Here is a 26,753-nt window from a genome sequence, read left to right on the forward strand (position 1 = left end):
GCCACCTTCCCTGCATCGCCCCTGGGTCACTGGCAATGACACCATGACACCCACACCTGACACTATCACCAGGCCATTGACATTGTCATAGTGCCGCCTTCCCTAAAAACCTTTATAGTCAGCCGGCACTGACAACAACGAGCCTCCCTGACAACTCCTCGGAGCCACAGACAAAATCAATCTGTAACCCTTCCACACATGTCCTCTGGGCCGCTGGCACTGTCATCTTGCCACTCTCCCCGACACCTCATGTGCAGCCGGCATCCTCATAGTGCCACCTTTCTCAACACCACCTATGGGCCACCGGCACTGTCATTGTGCTACCATCTGGGCCAGAAAGTACCATCATTGTTCCACTCTCCCTGATACCTCTTCTGGGCAACTGGCATCGTCATTGTGCCATTCTTCTCACCACCACCTCCAGGCCACCAGCACTGTCATTGCGCCACTTTCCCTGACAGCTCCTATGGGCCACCGACACAATCATCATGCCACCCTGACCGACACCTCCTATAGGCAGTTGGCACAGTCACTGTGCCCCCCTACATGAAATTTCTGGGCCATTGGCACAGTCATTTTGCCACCCTTCTTGAAACCACTTCCGGGTCGTTGGCACTGTTTTCGTGCCAATCTCTCTGACGCCACCTCTGGGTCACCATGCCACCCTCCGCTGACACCACCACCAGTCCACTAGCACTGTCATCGTAACCGCCCCCCCTCCCCCGACACCTCCTCAGGGCAGCTGGCCCTGTCACGGTGCCACCTTCCTAAGGCCTCCTCCAGGCTACTGGTACAGTCTCCATGTTACTCTCCCTGATACTCCTCTGGGCTGCCCCAAGATTCAGCAAACCAATCAATCAATCGTAATTATTGAGAGCTTACTGTGTGCAGAGCACTGTACTAAGCACTTGGGAAGTACAAGTTGGCAACATATAGAGACAGTCCCTTCCCAACGGTGGGCTCACAGTCTAGAAGGGGGAGACAGAGAACAAAACCAAACATATTAACAAAATAAAATAAATAGAATAGATATGTACAAGTAAAATAAACAAATAAATAGAGTAATAAATACGTACAAACATATATACATATATACTGGTGCTGTGGGGAAGGGAAGGAGGTAAGATGGGGGGGATGGAGAGGGGGACGAGGGGGCCTAGTGGGAAAGGAGAACTGGGATGGGGTGGGGGTGGGGTGGATGAGAGGGAGGGGGCTGGGAGGGAGGATTGGAGGATTGGCGCTGGTACAGAGGGATCCTTGGTAGGGGGTGAGGGGGAGTGGTCTTGGTGGGGGAGAGGGAGGCAAAAGCTGGGTGGGGGAGGGAAAGGGGAAGGTGAAGGTGAGGAAAGGGAATGGCAGTTGGGAGCGAGGGAATTGAAAGTTCATGGTGAGGTCAGCAGGGCGAGTGACAGTACAGCGGGAGGTTGACAATTGAGATGCAGAAGCGATAAAACAGTAGCAATGATATAAATAGGCGATGGCATCACAGCGGGTAGTTAACGATTAACATGCTATGGCAATATTAAAATTGGCAGATAATGATGTCACTGAGAGCAGATACATACTATTATGTGCCGGTGTAGGGTGGACCTGTTAAGGGGGTCAGGGAGCAGAGCTACCTGGGGAGAGGAGTGAACAGCCAACTAGCATGGGAGGGCTAAGTAGGTGCGAATGAGGTTGTCGTTAATGTAACTTGGTGATAACAAGGGCCTTTTTCCCGGGGGAGGGGGGCGGGGGGAGTCAGTCAGGACCGGACCGAGAAGGGGGGTATGGGGGGCACTTTAAGGAAGGTCGCTTAAGTGGGGGGGGGGGTGGAAGCAGGGGGCGTCAATAGGGGCGCTCTGAGGAGAGGAGCCTTCCGGGAGCAACGGGGGCCACGCTTTGTGATGACGGACGGGCCTCTCGGGAACGGAGTCCCGGGCGTCTATGGTGGCGCTCTGAGGAGAGGATCCTTCCGGGAGCAGCAAGGCCGCGGGGTGTGATGGCGGGCAGGCCTCTCGGGAACGGAGTCCCGGGCGTCTATGGCGGCGCTCTGAGGAGAGGAGCCTTCCGGGAGCAGCGGGGGCCATGCGGTGTGATGGCGGGCAGGCCTCTCGGGAAGATTCAGCAAACCAGCCGCCTCGACGCCTCTTCTGGGCCAGCTGGGCCACCTGCTATGACACCTCTGCTGGGCCACCGTATCCTGTCATCCCACCTCAGCCCTGTCACCTCCGCCTCCCACACCGACACCACTGGGCCGCTAGCAGCACTGGCCTTACCTCCTCTGCTGGGCCACCGCACGAGCCGCCTGGGCATCTCAGCTGGGCCAACGCACCAGCCGACCTGACACCTCCTCCTGGGCCACTGCTGTCAATCACTCCCGACACCTCCAGGGCCACCAACACCTCCACTGGGCCACCAGACCAGCCATCCTGACCCCTCCTGATGGGCCACTACCGCCTCCCACCCTGACTCCTCTGGGCCACCACACCTGCCACCCCAAAACCTCAGGTGGGCCACCACTGCTAGCCACCTTCACACCACAGGCGGGCCACCACACCAGCCGACGGACAGCTCCACTGGGCCAGTGGTGCCACCTGATCCAACACTCCTTACAGACCACCGCGGCCACTCCCCGGACACCTATTCTGGGCCACTGCACCGACTGCTATGATGCTTCCACTGGGTCACCGCCACCATCTGCCCTGACAACTCTGCTGGGCTACCGCCATCACCCATCCTGACATCTCCACCAGTACACCACATCTGCCCCACCGACAATACTGCCAGGCCACTTCACCAGCCACCCTAAGACCCTGAATTTGGCATTGCGTTTGCCCGATTCAGACGGGTCCAGTGAGTTTCACAGATGTACTAATTGCCTGACAAACCACAGGTCATCTATCACCTCTTCTCATCTCACCATCTCCTCTTGAATGTCCAGGTTTAGTCATGGATGCCTATTGCAGAGAAAAACTTAGAACCGCATTATTACTATTATTACTTTTTATTATTATTACTGTAATTACTATTACTATTATTATAATCATATTATTATTATTATTATTATTATTATTATGTGCCATCGAGTCATTTGTGATTCATCGTACTCCATGGATATACTTTCTCCAAAACGTCCTGCCCTCTGCCTTAATCCCCAACCTTTCTAGCGGTTCTTCCATTGTTGTTGCTTCGGTCCCTATCTAGCTACCTATCTACCTCTTCTACATTTTTCCTGGACTTTTCCTAGCATTAGCGTCTTCTCCAGAGAATTAGTCCTCCTAAATGCATGTCCATAATAAGCTAATGTAAGTCGAGCCTTTTGGCCCTGAAAAGACCACGTGGGTTTAATTTGTTTGGTTTTCAGGCAGTCCATGGTATTTGCAAAAGCCTTCTCCAATACCGCATTTCCAAAGAATCGATGTTCTATCATGTCTTTTCACTGTCCAGCTTTCAGATCCATACATTGTCACTAGGAATACCATAGAGTTTAATCATTTGTGTTTTTGTGGCAACTGGTACATCAGCACAGCACATTTCATGTCTTTTCTGGGCTCTTCATAGTAACTCTTCCTATCATTAATCTTTGGCGTTTTGCTTGGCTACTAGTTCCTTTATTGTTGATTATCGATCCCAAGAGAGAAAAATTAACTATTTCAAACTTCTCTCTGTCTAGGACTAAAGTGTTAAAACTTTCAGTTGCCAGGATCTCTGTTTTCTTGACATTGAAATATAGGCCCATCTTTTTGCACTGTTCCTTAATTTTTAATATTAAGCCCTTCAGGTCTTCTTCACTTTCTGCTAGTAGGGTTATATCATCAGCATAACGAAGCTTGTTTGTATTCCTCCCTCCAATCTTTACTCCCCGTTTGTCTTCATTGAGTCGACTTCTCTCATTAGGTATTCTGTGTAAAGGATGAGCAGATAAGGCAATAAGATACACCCTTGACATACAACCTTGCTAATGGAAACCCAAACTGTTTCTCCCTATTCTGTTCATATTGTAAGCACCTGTTTGTCATACAGAGAAGCAGCGTGGCTCAGAGGAAAGAGCACGGGTTTTGGAGTCAGAGGTCATGGGTTCAAATCCCGGCTCTGCCAACTGTCAGCTGTTTGACTTGGGGCAAATCACTTAACTTCTCTGTGCCTCAGTTACCTCATCTGTAAAATGGGGATTAAGACTGTGAGCCCCCACGGGACACCCTGATTACTTTGTAACCTCCCCAGTGCTTAGAACAGTGCTTTGCACACTGTAAGCAATTGATAAATGCCATTAGTATTATAATTATAATTATCATTATTATTATACAGGTTCCATATTAATGCAACTAATGGTCTGGTATGCCCATTTCCCTTAATGTGCTTCAGAATTTCTTGTGATCCACACAATCAAAGGCCTTACTATAATCAATAAAGCACATGCTGACTTCCCTTTGCTATTCTCTTGTCCTTTCAATTATCCAAAGGACATCAGCAATAATATCTCCTGTCCCTCGTCCTTTCTGGAATCCTGCCTGAGCAATGGGCAATTCATATTCCATGTAGGCCTCCACTGGACGGTGTATAGCTTTTAGCAGTACCTTTCTGGCATGTGAGATCAAGGAAACTGTAGATAATTGTTGCTTTTAGTTATATCTCTTTGTTTCAGTACTGGAGCAAAAATTAATCTTAATTTTGACAAAGTCAATCCGAGGACGACACATTCCCTTAATTTCCATAATCTTCTGAAATAGTGCTCTTGTCTGCCCATTTTTGTTACTGACTTCCATTTCTTTCCATATGCTGTTATAATATTCCTGTTTGTCCTTCGTGGTAGAACGCTGGATTTCTCGGTTCAGTTCATTAACCAGGTTCTTTTGTCCTCTGATTTTTTGCTTACTTCCCTTTCTTGGCTACTTCCCGAGTTATGTTTGACATCCATTTTGGCATTTTCTTCTTTCTAACCTTTTGTAATACTGTGTAACTTTCTTCCTTGATGACATTTTAAATCTCCATCCACATTTCCTCTGGTTCCTTGTCTGTGAGATTAAGCGCACCAAATATGTATTTTTCATGATTCTGTTGCCGAATTCTACCTTCCAAGCAGTTAGTACAGTGCTTTGCACACAGTAAGCTATCAATAAACATGACTGAATGAATGAATGATCCTTAAATACAGAGAGAATATTCGTCAGCTCAGATTTGGACACCTAGAAAGCATGATTGATCTTCCTAAGTTTTAGCGTGAGTTTACACATTGACAGCTCGTGATCTGTCCCACAGTCAGCCCCCACGGTAATAGAGTCTATTTGATTTCTATATAGTCCATCTGGTGAAGTCCATGTCCACAGTAGTAGTTTTGGTTGGAAAACGAAGGTGTAGGCAATACAAAAGTCATTTGATTCATAGAAATCGCAAGTCGGTTCCCGGCTTGATTCCTATTTCCAAGACCATAGTTTCCAACAACTTTCACTTCCATTCCATTACCAACTTTTGCATTCCAATCCCCAGTGATAGTCAACACATCTTGCTTGCAGCTTTTATCAAACTCTCTCTGTACTTCACTGTAAAACCTCTCTATTTCTTCTTGCCCTGCATTTGTTGTTGGGGCATATACCTGAAGTATGGTCCTACTGAATGGTTTTCCTCTGAACCTATTAGATATCTATCGGTCATTGACACCTTTATATCCAATAAGTGTCTTAGCAATTTTATTTGTTTCAATTATTGCTATGACATTTCTTTTTTCAGCATGGGCAGAGTAATATTTGATATGCTCATTCGATTGGAAATGCCCAATACCAGTCCATTTCAGTTGGCTTATTCCTAAAATGTCAATCTTCAATCAGTCTATTTCATTCTTGACTATTTCCAACTTACCCTGGTTCATACTTCATACATTCCATGATGCAATAATAAGACTATCTTTACAGCTTCAGATACTCATTTCTTTTGTGGCAACATCAACGACCGGGTGTTCCAAAGGCTTTATTCTGTACACGTCACAAGCACCCATGATACTCTGAGACGTCATCTGCTCTTCCCCAGCAGCTCATTGAGCTCACTTCGTCCAGGAGATCTTCCCTGACAGAGCCCTTCCTTTCCCTCTCCTCCCTATCAACCCCCACCTCCCTCTGCTCTACCACCTACAACTCCCCACAGGACTTGTATATATTTGTACATATTTATTACTCTATTCATTTTATTAATATGTGTATATAATTATAATTCTGTTAATTCTAATGGTATTGACACCTGTCTACTTGTTTTGTTTTCTTGTCTGTCGCCCCCTTCTTGACTGTGAGCCCGTAGTTGTGTAGGAACTGCTTCTATATGTTGCCGATTTGTACTTCCTAAGCGCTTAGTACAGTGCTCTGCATACAGTAAGCGCTCAATAAATACGATTGAATGAATGAATTAATGAATGAGTGCCTACCAACCTGAGGGGCTCATCTTCCAGCACTATATAATAATAACAATGATGGCATTTATTAGGCACTTACTGTGTACAAAGCACTGTTCTAAGAACTGGGGAGGTAACAAGGTGATCAGGTTGTCTCACGGGGGCTCACAGTCTTGAACCCCATTTTACAGATGAGGTAACTGAGGCACAGAGAAGTTACGTGACTTGCCAAAAGTCACACAGCTGACAATTTGCGGAGCTGGGATTTGAACCCATGACCTCTGAGTCCAAAGCCCGGGCTCTTTCCACTGACCCACGCTGCTTCTCTGCTTCTCCGATATCTGTAATCATTCTGTTATACGTATCCATAGAGTTTTCTTGGTAAAAATACAGAAGTGGTTTACTATTGCCTCCCTCCACTCGGTGAAAACTTGAGTCTCTGGTGTTGACCTTGATCAACATTTTGATCATTTGATCACCTGCCTTTGACTATTTCCTATAGCACTGCTGCCCAGCACAGGTGAATCAACTTTGTCTGATGCATCCGTTTAGACCCTTCCATTATGTGTAAACCGGAGAGAGCTTTAAGCTTCATTGGCATATGCAAACTCTTCTGCCACAGTAAGGCATTGATTCATAAGAGAGCTTCTTGCCAAATCCAACAGCATAACTATTTGTCTTCTACCTCTCATCTGCCTTAAACACTGTTGACGACCTCCTTCTTCTGGAAACATTATCCAACCTCGGCTTCATTGACACTGTCCTCTTCTGATTCTTCTCTTCTATCTCTAGCCGCTCATTCTCAGGCTCATTCGTTCTCAGGTTCCTCCTTTGCCTCCCACCCCCAAACTGTAGGAGTCCCTCAAGGTTCAGTTCTGGGCCCCCTTCTATTCTCTATCTTCACTCACTCCCTTGGAGAACTCATTCGCACCAATGGCTTCAACTACCACCTCTAAGATGCCCAAATCTACATCTCCAGTCCTGATCTCTCTCCCTCTCTGCAGTCTGGCATTTCCTCTTGGCTTCAAGACACCTCTATCTGATATCCTCCTGTCATCTCAAGCTGAACATGTTCAAAACAGAGCTCCTTATCTTCCCACCCAAACCCTGCCCTCCCCATGACTGTCCCATCACTGTAGACAGTATCACCATCCTTCCTGTCCCTCATTATTCTTTATTCCTCTCTCGTATTCCACCCCAATATTCAATCCGTCATTACATCATGTCAGTCCTACCTTCACAACATCACTAAAATCTGCCCTGTCCTCTCCATCTAAACATCTACTACATTAATCCAATCACTCATCCAAACAACCTGGATTACTGTATCAGCCTCCTTGCTGACCTCTCTTCCTTCTGTATCTCCCCACTCCTGTCCATATATCACTATGTTGCCCGGATCATTTTTATACAAAGACCTTCAGGTCATATTTCCCCACTCCTCAAGAAACTCCAGTGGTTGCCCATTCACCTCCACATCGATCAAAAAGTCCTCACCACTGGCTTTAAAACACTCAATCACCTTGTCCTCACTTACCCTACTCTCCCACTACAACCCAGCCCCAACACCTAGCTCCTCTAATGTTAACCTTTTCATTATATCTCGATCTCATCTATCCTGCCACCAACCCCTTGCCCATGTCCTCCCTCTGGCCTGGAATTCCCTCTCTCCCTCAGATCCAACAATTACACTCTCCCCTTCAAAGCATTGTTGAAGGCACATCTCCTCTAAGCGGTCTTCCCTGACTAAGCCCTCCTTTCTTCTTCTCCTATCCCCTTCTGCATTGCCCTGACTTGCTCCCTTTATTCATCCCTCCTCTCAGTCCCAGAGCATTTATTTACATATCTATAATATATTTATTCCTATTAGTGCCTCTCTCCTGCTCTAGACTGTAAGTTTGTTGTGGGCAAGGAAAATGTGGATTAATTAATGGTTAAATTGTATTGCCCATGCACCTAGTATGGTACTTTACACAGCGTAAGTGCTCAATAAGTACTACTGACTAATTGTGTGGGGGAAAGAGAGCTGAGGGGTAGTGCTGCAGAGAGCATAGACCTGAGGGGCACATTTATTTATTTATTTATATTTATTTATTTATTTATTTATGCAGAGCACTGTACTAAGTGCTTGGGATATTACAATGTAACAATAAAAAGACACATTCCCTGCCCACAACAAGCTTACAATTTAGAAGAGGAGACAGTCATTAGTAGAAATAAATAAACTACAGATACAGACATGAGTGCTGAGGGGCTGAGAGGGGGGAATGAATAAAGGGAGCAAGTCAGAGTGAAGCAGAAGGGAGTGGGAGAAGAGGAAAGGAGGGCTTAGTCAGGGAAGACTTCTTCGAGGAGATAGAATGACCTACATCCATACCACACTGTAAGAACCGTGTGATAACCAATTGCACCACTTCAGCTCTAGGAACCGCCAAGGTGAGCATGGAAACTGGTTCATCACCCTCACTCAATCTCCTGAGCTGGACACCCTAGAGCCAATCAGAAGCCGGCATGGTGTCCTCGGGAGCAGGCAAGAAAGGATGCTAAATTCAGCAACGAAGTCATTTTAGAATGGACAAGGAACCCCACAAATTCATTCATTCATTAATTCATTCATTCATTCAATTGTATTTACTGAGCACTTACTGCGTGCAGAGCACTGTACTAAGCGCTTGGTAAGTACAAACTGGCAACATATAGAGATGGTCCCTACCCAACAGTGGGCTCACAGTCAAGAAGGGGTACAAATATAATAATAGTAATAATACTAATAGTAATAATAATAATAGTAATATTAATAATAATGGCATTGATTAAGCGCTTACTATGTGCAGGTTACAAGGTGATCAGGTTGCCCCATGTGGGGCTCACAGTCTTAATTCCGATTTTACAGAAGAAGGAACTGAAGCACAGAGAAGTTAAGTGATTGCCCAAAGTCACATAACTGACAAGTGGCAGAGTCGGGATTTGAACCCATGACCTCTGACTCCAAAGCCCGTGCTCTTTCCACTGAGCCACACTGCTCACCTGTCTTCTGATCTATCTGATCTGCCTCTGAACAAGACTGCCCCTCCAAAAGACCTGCAGAAAGAGAAACAAATCAGCATTCACCCTAGAGGAACGGTATCCAACATCCGGCCACCCACCCACTGTCCCGCCTGTTAATGTGTTGTCACACCTGAAGAGGCAGGGGCCCGGATGTCCCACTGTCCACCTTTTCAGATGGAACCGAGGGCCTTGGGGCCTTTCCGATGCTCCACGTTGCTTCGAGTTTGGCTGGGGCCCAGGGCCACCCTACTTTCTGGCCTAATCCTTGGGCAGTGGTAAGGGACTGGAAAGGGGGCACGCTGTCTTTCGAAGGATTCTTAGGCGGTAGTCTGTGGTCTGTTCCATCCTCCCTCACTCCTCAAGATCCCAGGGGCTTGGCTCCTGCCACCTCCTCACTGATCCCTTCTAGAAAAGGAATCCACGAAAACTCAGTCTGACAAGGCCGGCTTTATTTATTGATTATTTGTAAAACAATTACTAGGTGTCAGGCACTGTACTAAGCGGTGGGAGAGATACAAGTTAATTAGGTTGGACATAGCCCATGTCCCACCTGGGTCTCACACTGTTAATTTCAATTTTACAGATGTGGGAACTGGGGCCCAGAGAAGTGAAATCATTTGGCCAAGGTCACTCAGTAGATAAATGGAAGAACTGGCATCAGAACCCACATCCTCTGTCTCCCATGCCCATGCTTTACACATGAGGCCATGATGCTTCTCAAGGGAGAGATGGGGGCAAGGGATAAGCCTCTCTAATGTGGGAGAAAGCACCGTGCCAAACCACTCAGGCGTGGGGTCCCTTGCCATTATCTAAAAGGGTGATTCCTCCTCCTCTCCCAAAGAAACGCTGCCCAGTTCCCTCATTCATTCATTCAATCGTATTTATTGAGCACTTACTGTGTGCAGAGCACTGTACTAAGCACTTGAAAGATACAATTCTGCAACAGATAGAGACAATCCTTACCCAACAGCGGGATCACAGTTTAGAACGGGGAGACAGACCAGAAAACAAAACAAGTAGACAGGCATCAATACCATCAAATTAGATAAATAGAATCTATTCTATTCTATTCTCGGCAGCCCCTGCTCCCCATGTCTCCCCACATAGAGAAGGGAGGGAAAGAACCCTTTCCTTCCTCTCCTGTTGCCATTTGGGCCCAAAATTCTAACCTCCATCACTCCTTAAAACCCCACCCTCTCTTTTACCTCCCCGCCATGGACCAAATGTCAGAACCCCAGAGTCCAGTGGATCCTAGAGATCCTAACAGTGATTTAGAGATCTGAGAGACAAGGAGCCGAGAGGCAGAGAGCAGAAAGCTGGGGTGCAAAGAGCAGAGAACTGGTGGACAAAAAGCAGAAATTTGGGGTAAGATAGAAAGGAGCTGGGTGTGGGTAGAGATCAGAGAGCCTAGAGTGGGCAGGGAGCTTGAGGAAGAGAGGAGAGAGCCCGAGGGCAGAGGGCAGGGGGCAGACTTCTTGGGGGCATGGGGCAGAAAGGTTGGTGAGGCAAAGAGCAGAGAGCTGGGCGGGGCAAAGAGTGCAGCAGGGGCAGAGAGTAGAAAGGTTGGGGGGCAGAGATCAGAGAGCTGGGGGACAGATACCTGAGGTATGGGGCCAGAGAGCTGGAGGGGAATAGGGCAGGGAGCTGGTGGGGTAGAGAGCTGGTGGGGCAGTGAGCTTGAGGGCTGGGAGTGGCGGGGGGGTTAGAGATCTTAGTGACAGAGATCTGAGGAGTAGAGTGCTAGGGATCCAGAGAGCTTAGTTTCAGAGAGGTTGGGGGCAGAGATCAGAGAGCTGGGTGCGGTGGGGGGGGCAGAGCAGAAATTTGGGGAGCAGAGAGCTGGGGCAAGGGGCAGAAAGCCAAGAGCTGGGTAAGGCAGAGGGCAGAGAGCTAAAAGTCAGAGAGCATGGAGGAAAGAGCTGACAGGCAGAGAACTGGGGGGAGAGAAAGCTGTGTGGGACAGAGAGCTGGGGGTGGGGGTGGGGAATAGAAAGCTCAGGGGAAAGAGAGATGGGGGACAAAGAGTCTGGGAATAGGGAGCAGGGTGTGGGGTGAAAGCACAGAGCTGGGGGAGGGGGAAAAAAGCGGAACACTGGAGCCAAGAGCAGTAAGCACGGGGGCTGAGAGCCAGTTGGCCAGGGAGCTGGGGTAGGAAATTGAGCTGATTTGCTGAGAGCTTGGGGGAGCAGGGAGTGAGGGACAAAGAGCAGAGAGATAGGGGTAAGACAGCAGATAGCTGAAGAACAGACTACAGAGAACTGGGGGACACAGAGCAGAGAGCTTGGGGATGGAGAGCTGAGAACTGGGGGTCAGGGCAGAGAGCTTATGAAAGATAGCAGAGGCCTAGGGGGCAGAGAGCCTGTGGTAGAGAGACCTACGAGGCAGGGCTAGGGAGCAGAGAGCAGACGGGCAAAGAGCAGGCAAGAAGAGAGCAGATTGGAAGAAAGCCGAGAGCTCGGGGGCAGAGAATTGAGGGGCAGAGAGCTGAGGGACAGTGGATTGAGGGACAGAGAGCTGAAGGGCAGAGAGCTGAAGGGCAGAGAGCCTAGAGATGAGGGACAGCGAGATAGTGGCAGGAAGCAAAGAGTTGTGGGACAGAGAACTGGGGGGGGGGGCGGTCTTAAGCAGGGGGAGCAGAAAGTGGGAGGGCAGAAACTCGTGGGCCAGAAAGTTGGGGGTGCCTAAAACTGGGGACTGGGAGCTGAAGGGCAGGGAGATGAGTAGTAGAGTGCTAGGGATCCAAAAATCAGCGGGGCAGAGAGTGGGGGGCCGAGAGGAGGAGGCAGACAACAGGGGGAACAGAAAGGGGCACAATGATTAGGGGGACAGAGGTCAGGAGGGAAGACAGCTGAGGGGCGGACAGTGGCGTAGCAGATAGCAGAGGGACAGAGAGTCGAGGAGTAGAGGGAAAAGGGGCCGAGAAGCAGAAAGCTTGGTGGATAGACAGCCAGGGAGATAAAAAGTTGGAGGGATAGAAAGCTGGGCAAACAGAAAGATGTGTGTCAGAGAGCAGAGAGCTGGGAGCAGAAAGCAGAGAGCTGCGGGGCAAGAGATGAGAGAGCTGGGGGGCAGAGAGCTGGGGGACGAAAAGCAGAGAATTGGGGATAGGGCAAAGAGCTGGGAGATGGCACACATTGCTGGGGGCAGAGAGCTGGTGGCAGAGAGTTGGGGTTAGAGAGCGGGTGGCAGAGAGTGGGTGGAAGAGAGCAGGCATCTGATGGGTAGAGATCCCGAGTGCAAAGATCAGGGATGGCAAAGAGAGCAGGGAGGCAGAGAAACAGGGCAGGGAGTCTAGGGGCAGAAGGAAATAGGGCAGTGAGCAGAAGGCCAGAGAAGAAAAGGGAAGAGAACAAAAAGCAGAGAACAAAAGGGCAGAGAAATGAGGACCAGTGAAATGAAGCGATTGCAGGTGAGAGTTGAAGGGCAGAGGGGCAGAGGGAAGAGAATTGAGTGGCAGGGAGCTGAAGCGAAGACACAGAGAGCTGAGGGTCAGAGGGAATAGAGTTGAGGGACAGAAAACTGAGGGGTGGAGCACAGGGAGGTGAGCTGAGGGGCAGAAAGCAGGGGGACAGAGATTCAGAGAGCAGGTGGATAGAGAACAGGGAGTCAATCAATCAATCAATCGTATTTATTGAGCGCTTACTGTGTGCAAAGCATTGTACTAAGCACTTGGGAAGTACAAGTTGGCAACATATAGAGACAGTCCCTACCCAACAGTGGGCTCACAGTCTAAAAGGGGGAGACAGAGAACAAAACCAAACATACTAACAAAATAAAATAAATAGAATAGATATGTACAAGTAAAATAAATAAATAAATGAATAGAGTAATAAATATGTACAAACATATATACATATATACAGGTGCTGTGGGGAAGGGAAGGAGGTAAGATGGGAGGGATGGAGAGGGGGATGAGGGGGAGAGGAAGGAAGGGGCTCAGTCTGGGAAGGCCTCCTGGAGTAGGTGAGCTCTCAGTAGGGCCTTGAAGGGAGGAAGAGAGCTAGCTTGGCGGATGGGCAGAGGGAGGGCATTTCAGGCCCGGGGGATGACGTGGGCCGGGGGTCGAAGGCGGAGCAGGCGAGAACGAGGTACGGTGAGGAGATTAGCGGCAGAGGAGCGGAGGGTGCGGGGTGGGCTGTAGAAGGAGAGAAGGGAGGTGAGGTAGGAGGGGGCGAGGTGATGGATAGCCTTGAAGCCCAGGGTGAGGAGTTTCTGCCTGATGCGCAGATTGATTGGTAGCCATTGGAGATTTTTGAGGAGTCAGAGAACAAGGGCCAGAGATCAGAGGGGAAGAGATTCATGGGGAAAAATTTGAGGGGCAGAGAACAGAATGATACAGACCTTAAGGGCAAGAGATCTGAGGGCCGAGGGGCTGACAGTCAACAGCTTTGTGGGGGGTGGGCGGGGGGAAGGGTGGGGGCGGAGGGATAGGAAGCAGAGACTAAAGGGGCATGGAGCAGAGAACTGAGAGGCAGGGCAGGAAAGCAGGGGACAGAAAGAATGGGGTCAGGGAACTGAGGGGAAAGGACCAAGGGGAGCTGATAGTCGGTGGCAGAAAGCTGAGAGGTGCAAATCTGGGGATCCAGAGAGCTCGGGGCAGAAAGCATAGAACCGGGGGGCAGAGAGCTGGCTTTTAGAGTCTAGGGGGGCAGAAACTCTGGGGATAGAGACAAGGGGGGAAGAGAACAGGAGGGAAAATACCAGCGGGTAGAGAGGAGTAGGGCAGAATGCAGAATGGAAGAGTGCAGAAGGGCATAGGGGCAGGGAGCCGAGAGCAAAGGGGCAGGGAGCCAAGAACAGAGAGGAAGAGAGCTGATCGCAGGGTGGAAGTGGAAGGAAGGTAGAGAGCAGAGGTGAATGGAGCATTCATTCATTCATTCAAGCATATTTATTGAGCACTTACTGTGTGCAGAGCACTGTACTAAGCACTCGGAAAGTACAATTCATCTACAGAGAAAATCCATACCCAACAACAGGCTCACAGTCTAGAAGGGGGGAGATAGACAGCAGAAAACAAAGGGGAAGAGAAAGGAGAGCTGAAGGGTAGGGGGAAGAGAGCTGAGGGTCAGCAGGGCAGAGGGGCAGAGGAGTAGAGGGTTCAGAAGCAAAGGAGCAGAAAGCAGCTGGGTACAAAGCAGGGGGCATTCATTCAGTAGTATTTATTGAGCACTTACTGTGTGCAGAGCGCTGTACTAAGAGCTTGGACAGTACAACATCATCAACAACCCGTACCCAACAATAGGCTCACAGTCAAGACAAGACAGCAGAAAGCAAAGGGGAAGGGAAAGGAGAGACGAAGGGTAGGGGGGAAGAGAGCTGAGGGGCAGAGAGTCTGAGAAGCGAAGGTGCAGAGAGTAGAGGGGTAGAAAGTAGCACTGTACTAAGCACTCGGAAAGTACGATTCATCTACAGAGAAAATCCGTACCCAACAACAGGCTCAGAATCTCGAACGAGGGGAGATACTTTTCGTTCATTCACTCGTATTGAGTGCTTACTGCGTGCAGAGCACTGTACTAAGTGCTTGGGAAGTACAAGTTGGCAACACAGAGAGACAGTCCCTACCCAACAGCGGGCTCACAGTCTAAAAGGGGGACACAGAGAACGAAACCAAACATACTAACAAAATAAAATAAATAGAATAGATATGTACAAGTAAAATAAATAAATAAATAAATAAATAAATAAAGTAACAAATATGTACAAACATATATACATATAGACAGGTGCTGTGGGGAAGGGAAGGAGGTAAAATGGGGGGGATGGAGAGGGGGACGGGGGGAGAGGAAGGAAGGGGCTCAGTATGGGAAGGCCTCCTGGAGTAGGTGAGCTCTCAGTAGGGCCTTGAAGGGAGGAAGAGAGCTAGCTTGGCGGATGGGAAGAGGGAGGGCATTCCAGGCCCGGGGGATGACGTGGGCCGGGGGTCGATGGTGGGACAGGCGAGAACGAGGTACGGTGAGGAGATTAGCAGCAGAGGAGCGGAGGGTGCGGGCTGGGCTGTAGAAGGAGAGAAGGGAGGTGAGGTAGGAGGTGGCGATACATATATACCTGTATATACATATATACAGGTGCTGTAGGGAGGGGAAGGAGGTAAGTTGAGGGGGATGGGGAGGGGGAGGAGGGGAAGAGGAAGGAGGGGGTTGTTGTCCCAGTAGTCTGGGGGACAACTGCTCCCACACTAGGCTATGGGACCCAAGGGCCCGGGTTTGGGAGTCAGAGGACGTGGGTTCTGATCCCGCCTCCGCCACTTGTCTGCTTGTGTGTCTTTGGGCAAGCCACTTCACTTCTCTGGGCCTCAGTTACCTCATCTGGAAAATGGGGCTGAAGACTGGGAGCCCCATGTGGGAAAACCTATTTTGTATCTACCCCAGCGGTTAGAACAGTGAGCCCTTCTTCTAGACTGTGAGCCCGCTGTTGGGTAGGGACCTTCTCTCTATGTTGCCAGCGTGGACTTCCCAAGCGCTTAGTACCGTGCTCTGCACACAGTAAGCACTCAATAAATGCAATTGAATGAACAGTGCTTGGCACATTGTAAGTGCTTAACAAATGCCATCATTATCATTATTAGTCCTGGCCTCCCCGGGGTCATGGGGCAGGGGGGAGGGCATTTGTACACATTTATTCTATTTACTTTACTTTGTTAATATGTTTTGTTTTGCTGTCTGACGCCCCCTTCTAGCCTGTGAGCCTGTTGTTGGGTAGGGACCATCTCTATATGTTACCAACTTATACTTCCCAAGCACTTAGTCCAGTGCCCTGCACACAGTAAACACTCAATAAGTACGATTGAATGAATGAATGAATAGTAAGCGCTTAACAAATGCCATCATTATTATTATTACTGACATCAGTCTACTTGTTTTGTTGTTGTTGTCCATTTCCCCCTTCTAGCCTGTGAGCCCGCTGTTGGGTAGGGACCATCTCTAGATGTTGCCGACTTGTACTTCCCAAGCGCTTAGTACAGTGCTCTGCACACAGTAAGCGCTCAATAAATACGATTGAATGAATGAATGAAATGACATGGGGATCGTTTCCCCCTTCCCTGGCCCCAGTTATTGGCCCATTGCTTTCCCCTGTTGTTAAACCATGAAGTGAGAGGGTGAGGCTGAGGAACTTGGAGTGGTTTAAACCCAGTTGGTTCTTTCATTCATTCAGTCATATTTGTTGAACATTTACTGTATGTGGATCACTGTACTAAGCACTTGGGAGAGTACAATACAACAATATAAAATATACACATTCCCTGCCCATAACGAGCTGCTTGGGGTTGGCTCCATCCGCTTCCCACTGGTCACGCCCAGTTTACCCAGGGGCCTACAGAAAATGCCAAGTTCCTAGGCTGGGAATCAGTGCGCACAATTCCTTTCCAGAAAGCCAATGGTCTCGGGAAAGGGTTTGGAACTGGGGGCTTTGCCACTGCCCGTTCCCTCGGGGAAGTCCAACAGAGAGAACGGGCAGTTGAGAATTTGCCCCGATGAGATTTCTGAATAATAATAATAATAACGGCATTTCTGTGTGCAAAACACTGTTCTGAGCGCTGGGGAGGTTACAAGGTGATCAGGTTGTCCCTCGGGGGGCTCACAGTCTTTATCCCCATTTTCCAGATGAGGTCACTGAGGCCCAGAGAAGCGATGTGACTTGCCCCAAGTCATACAGCTGACAGCTGGCGGGGTCAGGATTTGAATCCATGACCTCTGACTCCAAAGCCCGGGCTCTTTGCACTGAGCCACGCTGCTTCCCTGTGTCAAGTTCCCCTTCCTGGGTGGGTCGCTTGCCTTCTAACGGGCCTCTAGCTAGCCCGGTTCCACCCAAGTTACCTCTGACATACCTCTCCTTCTTTTGACACAGTTCCTAGTGCTGTTTGCCAACCTGGTGGCCTTATTTTGGTACGCCTACCTCGCCTCGCTCCGGAAGTGAGGAGGCCACGGTAAGCGCTCAATAAATACTTTTGATTGATTGATCTGTCGGTGCCCTCCCTCTGGGCTCCCATCTCGGGATCGCCCCAGGGAGGCTGAGAGCAGACTGCGGCTCCCCGGAGAAAACAGACACCTGGCCAGTGGAATCGATCCCTTCGGGAATCTCCCTGAATCTGATCCAACTCATTGAACTTCACCGATTGATAGATGGGAAACGATGGACTGTGAATGATCTGTACTGTGATGACCTTGCTGTCGGCTTTTGAACGCTGCTCTCGCTAGACTTCCATTTTTCAAAAATGGGACTCAATCAGAATGGTAATAAACCACAGTGTAGCATCTTCAAAGGTAAGTTTTATTTCTCTGCTGGAAAATAGCCGTCACCTCAGGGCTGTCCAGATAATAATAATAGTAATAATGATGGCATTTATTAAGCGCTTACTATGTGCAAAGGACTGTTCTAAGCGCTGGGGAAGTTACAAGGTGATCAGGTTGTCCTATGGGGGGCTCACAGTCTTCATCCCCGTTTTACAGAAAGGGAACTGAGGCCCAGAGAAGTGAAGTGACTTCATTCATTCATTCAATCAATCGTATTTATTGAGCGCTTACTGTGTGCAGAGCACTGTACTAAGCGCTTGGGAAGTCCAAGTTGGCAACATATAGAGACGGTCCCTACCCAACAGTGGGCTCACAGTCTACAAGGGGGGGACAGAGAGCAAAACAAAACATATTAACAAAATAAAATAAATAGAATAAATATGTACAAATAAAATAAATAGAGTAATACGTACAAACATATATACATATATACGGGTGCTGTGGGGAGGGGAAGGAAGTAAGGCAGGAAGGAGGGGGAGAGGAAGGAAAGTCACACAGATGACAAGTGGTGGAGCTGGGATTTGAACCCACGACCTCTGACCCCAAAGCCCGGGCTCTTTCCACTGAGCCATGCTGCTTTTCTCGAAGGACCACCTTTTCAAATCCCAGCCACAACAAGAAATCGAGTTGTGGGTCGAGATACCAAGCAGTCCCCTTCCCATCACCCAGAGGAGACTCGGGGACCCACTTTATTTAAGTCAGGTCCAGTTGTTACCGGGTCTGTGACTCACCCACGCCTCATCCGAGGCTGGAGGGGACAGAAGCCTTGTACATTCTTCCTAGCCCCGGCAGATTTATCGATTAGCCAATTAGGCCTAAGGTGGCAAATGCTAGGAGGCTCCAGATACCTGCACTGGATTTCACCATCTGGGGGACTACCTCTGGACAGACTTCTGAACTGCTACCACGTTAATTCACTCATTTAATCGTATTTACTGAGCGCTTACTGCGTGCAGAGCACTGTTCCAAGCGCTCGGGAAGTACAAGTCGGCAACATATAGAGACGGTCCCTACCCAAGGACGTGCTCACCGTCTAGATGTCTAATCCAACCACTGATCCTAGCCCATCCTGACTGCTCCATCGGCCGCCTTGCTGATCTCCCTGCCTCCTGTCTCTCCCACTCCAGTCCCTACTTCACTCCTTTCTCACTCCCTCAGCCCAGATCATTTTTCTACAAAAACCTTCGGTCCAGGTTTCTCCAGAACTTCCAGTGGTCGCCCATCCACCTCCATATCAAACCGAAACGCCTTACCAGTAGCTTTAAGCCCTCAATCACCTTGCCCCCTCCTACCTAGCCTCACTGATTCCCTAGTACAACTCACTCCGCTCCTCCAAAATCAACCTCCTCACCGGTCCATGATGTCATCTATCTTACCGCCGGCTCCTCGCCCGGGTCCTGCCTCGGATCTGGAACTCCCTTACGGTGTTCTGCACACAGTAAGTGTTCACTGACTATGATGGATTGGTTGCTTTTTAGATCTCCCCAATTTGTGTCTCTGGTGGCTAAAGACAACAGTGTATATGACTGGCCTTCAGCCAAGGTAGCAGAGCAGCGTGGCTCAGTGGAAAGAGGCCGGGCTTGGGAGTCAGAGGTCATGGGTTCAAATCCCGGCTCTGCCGGTTGTCAGCTGTGTAACACTGTGCAAGTCACTTCACTTCTCTGGGCCTCAGTTACTTTACCTGTAAAATGGGGATTAAGACTGTGAGCCCCCCCGGGACAACCTGATCACCTTGTAACCTCCCCAGTGCTTAGAGCAGTGCTTTGCACATAGTAGTGCTTAATAAATGCCATCATTATTATTATTATTCCCAAAGAATGAATGAATAACTGCATCTCCTTTACTTCAGGAATGCGCTGTAATGCAGTAGCAAGGGTGGCACCCTTCCCTAGTCCCATTAGGTCATTTCATTCATTCATTCATTCATTCAATCGTATTTATTGAGCGCTTACTGTATGCAGAGCACTGTACTAAGCGCTTGGGAAGTCCAAGTTGGCAACATCTGGAGACGGTCCCTACCCAACGGCGGGCTCACAATCTAGAAGGGGGAGGCGGACAACAAAACAAAACATATTAACAAAATAAAATAAATTGAATAAATATGTACAAGTAAAATAAATGAATAGATTAATAATGGTACTTTCCAAGCGCTTAATCCAGCGCTCTGCACCCAGTCGGGGCTCGATAAATCCTCTCATTCAGTGAATGAGAGCATGTTACTTCCCCTTTAAGGGCGGCGGGTCCGCCCGACACCACATCCGGCTTGGGAAGCCCCGCCCCCTCGGCTTCCAGCAGCTCATGAGGAAATTTGTCCCTGGACGCGCGCCGTCGGTGCTTCCGCCCGCGTGGGAACTTCCGCCTTAGGAAGGCCCGGCCCTCGGCGTCCGGAAGCGCATGAAGAAGTTTGTCCCTGGGCGCGCGCCGTCGGTGTTCCTACCCGCGCGGGAGCGGCCAGTTGCTCCACTTCCGGCTTGGGAGGCTAGACAGCAGAAAACCAAGGGGAAGAGAAAGGAGAGCTGAAGGGGAGGGGGAAGACGGCTGAGGGGCAGCAGGGCACAGGGGCAGAGCAGAGCAGCAGAAGGTTCAGAAACAAAGGAGCAGGAAGCAGAGGGGTAGAAAGCAGGGGGCATTCAGTCAGTCATTCATTCAATAGTATGTATTGAGCACTTACTGGGTGCAGAGCACTGTACTAAGAGCCTGGACAGTACAACGTCATCAACAACCCGTGCCCAACAATAGGCTCCCAGTCAAGAAGGGTGGAGACAGACAGCAGAAAGCAGAGGGGAAGGGAAAGGGGAGACGAAGGGTAGGGGGAAGAGAGCTGAGGGGCACAGGGTCTGAGAAGTGAAGGAGCAGAAAGCAGATGGGTAGAAAGCAGGGGGCACTCATTCATTCATTCAATAGTATTTATTGAGAGCTTACTGTGTGCAGAGTATTGTACTGAGATGGGGTTTTTTTAAGGAGTGGGGCGATGTACCCAGAATAATCTTTTTAAGAAAATGATCTGGGTAGAAGATGGAAGGTTGAAGGCAGAGAAGTCAGACAGAAGGCTTGGGCAGCAATCAGAGAAAGTACATCTACGGGAAGAAGGCACTATATTGCAATTAATGCATCCATCCAGTAGTACACATGGAATGCCTGCTGTATTCAGAGTACTATATGCAGTTACTGTAGTTGTTCTTACTATGTGCCAGCCGCTGGGGCAGAGAGAAAATAATCAGGATGGAAAGAGTACCTTTTCCCCACAGAACTCATAGTCAGTGAAGGAGGCAGGACAAGAATTGAATTCCCTTTTTACAGGAAACAGGCCCAGAGAAGTTAAGTGACTTGGTCAAGGTCACCCAACAGACAAGTGGCAGAACCAGGATCTGAACCCAAGTTTCCTGTTTCCCAGACCTGTGCTTGTTCCAATAGGCCACACGGTCTCCCTTGTCTCCAAGCTGTGATGTCCTGTGGAAGAAGGGGAAAAGCAAGTTGAACTGATAGATTGACACATCTGTTTTTTTCACTTGCTGAAGCCAGAATCAGAGCCAGAGCTATGCTTTTCTAACCTGTCTGCCTGTTGGTGACCAGGGCCTACAAGATCCACCCAGGATCTGTCTCAATAAAGAAGTCCCCATTTGGACTCTCACGATACCGGGCCTACCCTTATGACTAATACCCAAAGAACGACCGCCTCTCACCTCGGCATTTCCAAATTGAGAACCAGATTGATTTGGCCAAATTCCAAACCTCAGACTTGAAAGCTCAGCTCAACTCTTTCCGGATGGTTTGCATGGTAAACTCTGCTTATTTTCAACAAATGTTTTCTAAAAAGCAAATGTGAGTCAATGAATGATTGATTTGGTTCGAATAAGTAATTTGGCTCTCATTTCAATTAAGACGTTGACAATGCTTCATTAGCACACCTTGATCTCAAGCGGAAAGTCAAATCCTTCCAAGAAGAGATAGTCTTCTTGAATAAACTTCACGACGAGGTAATGGGCTTCCTCTTATTCAGGGAATGTAAATTAAGCCGATCTAATCAGGGAAGCCAGCAGGAACTTGATATTTTCTACTTATTCTTCACCAGGAAATCCAGGAGCTGCAGGCCCAGATTCAGGAACAGCACATCCAAATCGATGTGGATGTGGATGTGGCTGTGCCCGATCACACTGCTGCCCTGCGTGATGTTCGCCAGTGGTACCAAAATGTGCCTGCAAAGAACGTCCATGAAGCTGAAGAATGGTACAAATCCGAGGTGTGACTCTAGGGGAAGGTGTCCCCTGAGGGCGGTACCCTAAACCAGCTCTCTAGGGATGAAACCAAGCAGTTGGCACAGGTCACCCGCCTGGAGAGGGGGTGCAGGGATTGGGGGTACGGTGCATGCATGCATACACTCACTTCATCAAACCGACAGTCAGGGGGTAGGGGCTCCCTCAGGAAGTATCCGTGGCATGCACGGGACTCACCTATTTCCCTGGATGGGTTTCTCAGGACCACGCTGTATGCTACGGGTGGTGATGCTGGTGACTGGACGAGAGTGGAATAGGGAATTCATTGGTCATCCAGCTTTCCAGTTGACAGCTGACAGGTCCTCTGTCCTCTTGGGACCAAGGGGCTGCGATCCACCCTGGGGTTGAGATGTCCACTGTCAATATTTTCTCAACAGTTTGCTGACCTCTCTGAAGCTGCTAATAGGAACAATGATGCCCTGCTCCAGGCCAAGCGGGAATCAAATGAGTATCGCTGGTAGGTCCAGTCTCTCACTTGTGAAGTGGATACACTGAAAGGGACCGTGAGTACACGCTGGAGGGTGTGGGTGTCGGGGATGAAATACCACAGGTCCACTGTGTTGGCTGAAGTTGGCATTGCAGGAAATTCTCCCCTTTGCTTGGTGATGGCTAACTTAACACCAACAATGGGCTTTGCTCTAATATCCTAGCCTCCTAAATTGGCATTCCGCCTCTAATATGAGGGCACCCAACAGACATTTTAAACAGGACTATTTAAACCATTTGACCCATGAACATATATTCCCATAATCCCAAATGTGTTTCTAACCAATGTAGAAGGGATCGGCAATCAAAATTAGTGATTAAAGCCAAGTTTGAAACAAAAGAAGTTTAGGTTTTTAACCAAGTGTTAGGATAGCATGAAAGACCAAGTAATTCCTGAACCACACCTCTGGGCCCCGTGTCTTTGATTATTTCTGCTTGATTGACTGTCAACTTGCAACACAATGGTTCATTCTTCTGTCCGCGATTACTTGGAATAGTCAATTGGCAGGTGGCTTAAGAATGCTTCTGCAAGTGTTTGGACATACACTTTAGAGAAGCAGCGTGTCTCAGTGGAAAGAGCGTGGGCTTTGGAGTCAAAGGTCATGGGTTCAAATTCCGGCTTCGCCAACTGTTAGCTGTGTAACTTTGGCCAAGTCACTTAGCTTCTTGTGCCTCAGTTACCTCATCTGTAAAATGGGGATTAAGACTGGGAACTCCCCGTGGGACAACCTGATCACCTTGTAACCTCCGCAGCACTTAGAACAGTGCTTTGCACATAGTAGGGGCTTAATAAATGCCATTATTCTTATTATCTGGCACCATGTTCATGCTGAGAAACCTCTGCCTCTCCGTGGACCACAGAATGGGGCCACACTGGGTTGGGCAGCATCGCTCGGGGCACCAGGTCTTTGATGAGGTCATAGCCAAGCTCCTACTCTTCTCTTGCAGAACGAATCTCTGGAGCGCCAGATGCGTGAGATGGAGGAGAACGTTTCAGTTGAAGCTGCTAACTACCAAGACAGTATTGGCCGCCTTCAGGATGAAATACAGAACATGAAGGAATAGATGGCTCGCCACCTGCGTGAATATCAGGACCTGCTGAATGTCAAGATGGTACTGGATATTGAGATATCCACCTACCGCAGATTACTGGAGGGGGAGGAGAGCAGGTAAGTAGGGGAGAGGAGTGGGAACCTGGGAGGTGGCCATCTATCCTTAGGGTTGCCTGGTAACAACTTAATGTGATCTGTCTTTTTACAGGACTACCCTGCCGGTTCCAAGCTTTTCTTCCTTGAACCTGAGAGGTGAGCACTGCCATCTCATTTCCAGGGCTTGGTAGCTTCCTTATGGGAAGCACAGAAGTTTCCTTCTGATCAGAAAAAGCCACTCCTAAGTGATGAGACCTGTGTTTGGGGAAGATGGAACTCCCTTGGAATAATGAGGGGGTTGTCTCTAGTTGAAGCTGCAGTGGATTTAGGGGAAGCCCCAGCAGTGGGGGTAGGGTTGACAGAGAGAGGGTGAGTTCATCTCTTTCATCCAAACTGCAGCAACCAACCCTCCCTCAAATCCGGCAGGCAAGGTGATTATGTCTCTACTGGGTCAAGCTAGAGAAATCTCATCACTCACACAGTTGCTGCTAAAGCAGGGGTGGCGGTCACACCATGCATAGGGTGACTGTGGCCCACATGGTAAAGTGCATAGCCCATGGGCCTGAGAATCAGAAGGCCATGGGTTCTAATCCCAGCTCTGCCACTTATCGGCTGTGTGACCTTGGACAAGTCACTTCTCTTCCCTGTGCCTTTATTACCTCATCTGTAACATGGGGATAGAGACTGTGGGCCCCACAAGGGACAACTCGACTTGCTTCTATCGTCCCAGTTCTTAATACACTGCCTGACACATAGTAAGCACTTAACAAATAACATGATAATAATAGAATGTGGCCCCTCTGAAATTTAGACTTTTTTCACCTAAGTAACCGGTCACATGATTGATTAGGACAAAAGGAACTAGTCAGAATCAAGATGTACCCTGACTAATTATACCCCACAACTCTTGAATAGTTTATACTGCTAAATACCAATGTTCTTATTGACTTGATCATTGACTACCCCTAGGCTCGTAACTGTTCATTTTTGTGGGCAACAAAGTTGATTAAACTTTTTTAAAAACTTTTTTATTACTGCCCCCAAATCCCTATTTTATGAATAGCTATTCACTTTTGTAATCAATAGTACACACAGCCTGTGTACATGGATTGCTGATCACGAAACCAATATTGGCAACTCTTTAAACCTCCCAAGGCACTGAGATGGTGTCTGGTGAAAGAGAGAAATTCTCAACAGGAATAAACACAAGACTCTTAATCCTTTGTAGAGAACTCTTGGGTGATATGCAGGGACCATTAAACTCTCATTTTGACAAATTGTTATTCTCATCTTTCAGAAACCAACATTGACTCCCACCCTCTGGTGGACACCCATTCCAAGAGAACACTCCTTATCAATCAATCAATCGTATTTATTGAGCATTACTGTGTGCAGAGCACTGTACTAAGCGCTTGGGAAGTACAAGTTGGCAACATTTAGAGACAGTCCCTACCCAACAGTGGGCTCACAGTCTAAAAGGGGGAGACAGAGAACAAAACCAAACATACTAACAAAAGAAAATAAATAGAATAGATATGTACAAGTAAAATAAATAAATAAATGAATAGAGTAATAAATATGTACAAACATAAATTCATATATACAGGTGCTGTGGGGAAGAGAAGGAGGTAAGATGGGGGGGATGGAGAGGGGGTTGAGGGGACTATCAAGACTGTTGAAACCAGGGATGGACAGGTATGTGAATTTCTTAAATCAAGGGGCTGGAGTAGAGGGGAAGAGGAGGGGTGTGCAGAAAGAAATGAAAGACCTATGTGCCATTGTCAATATGCCCCATGCCCAGCCAGGGGTGATGGGAAAGGACTCTCATAAGATCTGTTCCCAGGGCTAGCTGGGAAGGGCATACAAGCTCAGAGGGACATCTTCCTTACCCTGGCCCATCTCTTCTCCCTGTCCCCAGTACCCACACACGTACATACATTTTGACTCTCTGTAAATTCAGCGAGTTGACCCTGGCCTGACCCTAAAGACAATTCCCTTCACCTCACTTCTGGGCCCCCAGGATATACCCTACTGAGCCCCACTCTACAGGGCCAGTGCCCTATATGGGCAGCCAGCCTTTGCACCTCAGTGTCCCTGGAGCATGAAGTCCCAATTAATCTATGCCCAGACAGCTAAAGGTAATTGGGAGTCATCCCAACACCTTCCCTAGGAGGTAGGAAGACCACAGCATTGTTGGGTGTTCGTGAGTTGGCTCCCGTGGTTAGCCTCTAGCTTCGGGCTGGATTCCAGATGCCTTTTGGCCTCTCCTGCACTGAATATGCTTCTGAAATGTGAATTAGCGTTTGTCAGATCCTACTGCCTGAAGGGCTTCTTGGTACCACTGTCATTTTCAATGTCTTGGGGGCAGCAGCTCATGCCTGCATGTAAGACTCTGAGTGTCCCTCAACCCTGCACCCATCATTCTGGGAAATAAAGCTTTCAGAATGGAGAAACCAAGCTTCTCCAAAGGAAAATGAGGTTCTGCAGGTAGCACCAGGTTAACATGCATGAGTTATCTGATTAGGTTTTTAAATCTCATACCTCTGCCATCAGACAGTTGTTCATGCATTACGTGGTCCTTCTCCTCAACTTGTTGTTCACAGGTCATCAACGAAACATCCCAACACCATGATGATTTATAGTGAAAACCTGCACCGATGCCCAGTGCAGCAACACCTTAACAGCAAGCAAAAGAATTTGACCAAGTCCTGAAACACCTTTCAAGTGCCTTCTGCAGTTTTTCAAGAGCGCAAGACCATCCTGGATAGGTAGAAAGAATAGGTTTGAAGTCTTATGAACACATAACTCTAGGGAAGTTTATGGCAAAGCCTAGTTTACAGAGGGAATCTTGTGGTGCAGTACTTTTGTAAAGTGTTTTTCAGAATCATGAAACTGCCTCTTTCAAGCCAGTGTCTGACCAAACTGTTACTACTTCAATAAACTCTTTGAAAAAATATCCTGTGATCATTTTTTTTCTTCAAATCTTGGCCAGCCCTCGGGCAAGTCCTCCTTGTCCTGTTTTCCTCCCTGTATTGCATGCTAGCACACTCCCCCTCAGCCCCCCTGCACCTAGAAAATAATGTTCTTTTCCCTCGGGCTTGCAGAGTATGGTTCCTTCCAGACTACAGTATACTCTGGGCTCTGA

The 26,753-nt window shown here is 48.5% G+C and overlaps 1 pseudogene; it reads left to right on the forward strand.

The window, feature by feature from the left end:
* Nucleotides 1–249: 249 nt before the first annotated feature.
* LOC119922571 lies at nt 250–26,549 on the forward strand (annotated as a pseudogene).
* Nucleotides 26,550–26,753: the final 204 nt, after the last annotated feature.

Source organism: Tachyglossus aculeatus, unplaced genomic scaffold, assembly GCF_015852505.1.
Source record: "Tachyglossus aculeatus isolate mTacAcu1 unplaced genomic scaffold, mTacAcu1.pri scaffold_108_arrow_ctg1, whole genome shotgun sequence".
NCBI classification, from domain to species: domain Eukaryota; kingdom Metazoa; phylum Chordata; class Mammalia; order Monotremata; family Tachyglossidae; genus Tachyglossus; species Tachyglossus aculeatus.